The sequence below is a fragment of the Mastomys coucha genome, unplaced genomic scaffold (assembly GCF_008632895.1).
Source record: "Mastomys coucha isolate ucsf_1 unplaced genomic scaffold, UCSF_Mcou_1 pScaffold13, whole genome shotgun sequence".
Lineage (NCBI taxonomy): Eukaryota > Metazoa > Chordata > Mammalia > Rodentia > Muridae > Mastomys > Mastomys coucha.
This window is the reverse complement of record NW_022196895.1, coordinates 14,405,381-14,409,781: the sequence shown is the minus strand read 5'-3', so window position 1 is coordinate 14,409,781 and position 4,401 is coordinate 14,405,381.

The window sequence follows — 4,401 nt, the reverse complement described above, 5'->3', positions numbered from 1 at the left end:
CTCTGCCTCCCAAGTGCTGGGATTAAAAGCGTGAGCTCAATTTGTATTTTTAAAACTACTATATCTCTTGCATTTTGGTAGAAGTAATTTAAAAATACTTAAATATTTTTCTTATTGTTTTATGAGCATTATAGTTATAGTGTTTTGAAATAACTTAGAAGAACTTTATGTTAGGTATAAAAAATTGAGAGTAGAGTTGTTTTGTGCCTTATCAAATTCCTTTGTCACCATTTTTTTTTTAACCTACCCTCAGAGATACTCTGCTTCCTTTGATTTTGGGGTGGATGATTTAATTTAATGTCCTAAATTGATGTTATGCCGTACTCAATATTAATAATATCCCCTTCCTTTGAGAAAGACACAATAATATGTTTGTATAGCTTTCTAAGGACGGAAGGTGAAATACCGTTGTGTTTCTGATGTGTTAATATCCTTCCATGGGTCTTGTCTTTTTACAGAATTTATGAGATGCTTGATTTCTCTTCTCTCTGTTGTAGATCTGTTAACTATGTGTTTCTGGCTTCATTATTAGAACATATTTTTCCTTAAATACTTTTATCATATTATTATTTATACTAAATAGTTTCTAGACTTAAACTATTTGAATGAAACATTAGATTTTCATAATAATACAAATCCCTTGTCCTGAAGAAATTCTCATTAAAAGCATCATGATAACTGAGTAAGACAGAATAAAAATAGCTTTAAAATGTAACTCATTGTAAAACAATAACACAACTTCATTGGAGGAGGAATTAAGCTGATAAATAAAACAGAAAGTACTATGATACTAAAACTATAAATGCAAAAGATGTCATAGGATAATATCCACAGAAAGAAATAAAGGAGATATGGGACCAAGAGTAATGACAGACTTTGGAAAGAGATTTCAGAAGCAGGTAAATAATAACTTTTCAAGCTATAATAGCAAGAAAATGAAAAGATATAATTTTATATATGACCACCATATTATTATAAAACAGAAGGATATAGGAATTTTTATAGATTATATTCAAATCCCAGACAAATTTTGAAAATGTTTGCCAGTGAAAGGGAAACTGAATTATTAAGGATAAATCTGAAATAGATAAAAGAAAATCATGAATACAATTAGTGAATAAACAGATAACCACACAAAGTGCCTGTTGGAAAAATCTACATATTTGCATAGATTTAAATGTAAAAATAAAAGAAATTTGAAAAACATGCAGCAATTAAATGCAGAATTAACAGAAACACCCCCCTTTTGGCATTCCATAATAAGGCTTTACCAGTAAACTGAGTATCCTTTACTTTGGTCTCAGAGAAACATTCCATTTAACCTTACACTAGGGGATATTACTGAGAAGAAAGGAGACGAACCAATTAAATTTGTATCTTTATTCAAATGTAGACATGTGTGACCTGGACAATTTCAACTAATTCTGAATGAAATACAAACAATGTAGACTGGCAACTACAAAATTTTTTTCACTTTAAATTTAAAATCCATCCTTCAAAGGTATACTTAAAACAAAGGTATACTTAAAAAAGAGCAAAAACATGTATTTTCTAACATTTACTTGTAACATTTACAAGAGATAATTATTGGATTATTAATCTGTGGATTTTCTATAGAAGAACAACAGTCATAAAACCCTTTGTTAAATACAGGAAGGGTGTGATAAGTTAACAATAATATGTAAAGGAGAAGTTTATTTAAGAAAGCCTTGTGGTTATTTTGTTTCCTATTCTATGTAGGATTGAAGCATCTTCATTTTGGTCTTCCTTCTTCTTAAGCTTTATGTGATTATTCTGAGATTTTTGGCTAAAATTCACTTATCAGTGAGTACATACCATGTGTGTTCTTTTATGTCTGGGTTACCCCACTTAGGATAATATTTTCTAGTTCATTCATTTGCCTATGAATTTCATGAAGTCATTGTTTTTAACAGCTGAGAACTACTCCAATGTATAAATGTACCACATTTTCTGTATCTATTCCTGTGTTGAGGCACATCTGGGTTGTTTGCGATTTCATAGGAGATAGAGGGAGGGAGCGATCTAAGAGGGAAAGAAGAGTGAGAGGGAAAAAATGGGGCAGGAACAGGTATTGGAAGGGACACGAGAGAAGTATATAAGATCAGATAATTGAATAGAAACTTTTAGCAGTGGGGAATGGGGAAATGGGGTAAACACTAGAAAGTCCCAGACTCCAGGGAAGGGAGAGGACTTTAGCCTAAATACCCAATAATGGGGAGATACTACTTGGAGAGACCACCTCCAGTAGATAGGCATTGCCCCTACACATCCAGCTCAAATTTTTAATCCAGAAAGGTTCCTGTCCAAAGGAAAAACAAGGACAAAAAATGGAACAGAGACTGAAAGAAAGGCTATCCAGAGACTGCCCCACATAGGGATCCATCTATCTTCAGATGTCAACACCACACACTATTTCAGATCCCAATAAGTGTATGCTGACATGAGACTGGTATGTGTGTTCTCTGAGAGGCTCTACCAGCACCTAACCAATACAGATGAAGACGTTCAAAGCCAACCATATGACTGAGCCCAGGGACCCCAGTGGAAGAGATAGGGAAATGACTGAAAAAGTTAAAGAGGATTGCAATCCCATAAGAAGAACAATTTCAACTAAGCAGACCACCCAGAGCTCCCAGGACTAATCCACCAATCAAAGTGTATACATGGAAGGAGCCAGGTCTCCAGATACATATGTAGCAGAAGATGGCCTTATCTCACATCAATGGGAGGGGACAGAGGCTTGATGCCCCAGGGAAGGGGGATGCTAGAGGAGTGATGAGTGAATGAGTGAATAGGTAGAATAGCATGCTCATAGAACCAAAGGAAGTGGGGGAGGGAGCTAGGACATGGGGATTGGTAGAGGGATAACCAGAAAGAGGGATATCATTTGAAATGTAAGCAAATAAATTATTAATAAAATCAATCAATCAATCAATCAATCAATAAAAGCACTGCTATCATAAATCAGTGTCAAGTGAACTCCAATTGACTTACTTGGTGAGAACCCTTGATTCTTTTCAAGCCTTTATTTCACTCTATTCCATTAGCAAAATTTAAACATACATATATAGATAGATAGGTGGATAGATAGATAGATAGATAGATAGATAGATAGATAGATAGATAGAGATATATATAGAGAGAGAGATAGAGAGAGGTGAAAGATGAGAGAAAATGAGGAAGAGGAAGGGAGGGAAAGATAAAATCAAAACAATATAATGAATACAACATAATAACAGAAGATTGAAGGTAAGAGAGAACTGTGATCTGTGCATGATAAAGTCTTAACCTTACCAGTAATAAGATGAAAAGGAAATTAAACTGTACTCAGAAATCTTTTCACACTCATAGATGGGCAGCATTTAAATCTGATTGAAAATTATTTTGACAAGGATATGCAGCAAATACATTTTTATAACCCACTAGTGGGAATATAAATGGCTACAACAATTTGAAGGGTAATTTGACAATATCTAGAAATTTGACAACGTATATACTGTAAGAAACTTCTTCCTAGAGGAGCAATCACATGAATTTACACAAGGGGCTATATACCCCTGAATTGCTTCTTAGAACAAAAAAATTAGCAGCAATCTATATTTCTGTAATGTGAAAACATGTGCATATGAATATACTAACATAGGAAACACCAAATTCCTAAACCCCATATTTATAACTCCATTTACTATAGCAAGAAATGCTCAATAGGCTGAGAGTATGGACCAAATCTTTTGATAACATTTTTTAAGTAATTGGAGTCTCATTATTCTCCCAGCTAGGATACAGCAATTGAGGTTGCCAAAAAATAGAATCTATGACTGAATCTATTGATACCTTTAGAAAGACAACAGAAATATGCACTGTAAAATGAATCTATAATTTGAACCACAGATTACAATACAGCAGCTGATGCCATTTAAACTCAAATATTTATGATAAAACTATACTTTTTAATATTTTAACAGTAAACTGCAATTACATCATTTTCCTCTTTCTCTGTCATCCTCCCATGGGTAAATTGTTGTCTTTAAAATTCATGTCTTTTACTTTATTTGTAGAGATGATAGATAGATGGTAGATAGATGATGGATACATGATAAATAAATTATATATATGCTCATATATGTGTGTGAGCATGTGTGTGTGTGTGTGTGTGTGTGTGTGTGTGTGTGTGCGTGTGTGTGTGTGTGTGTGTATGCATACCATACAACTGTTTTTCTTATTTTGGTGTTCACTACTTGGTATGATTATGGATCCTTGGTCTCCTCCCTGGAAAGTCTACTTCTGCTCTCAATATTCTTTAGTTGCCTATAATCCTTTATTTAGGACATTGCCCCTGAGAGCTTTCTCCCTTTCATGGTAACATGTCTATAGACTTTG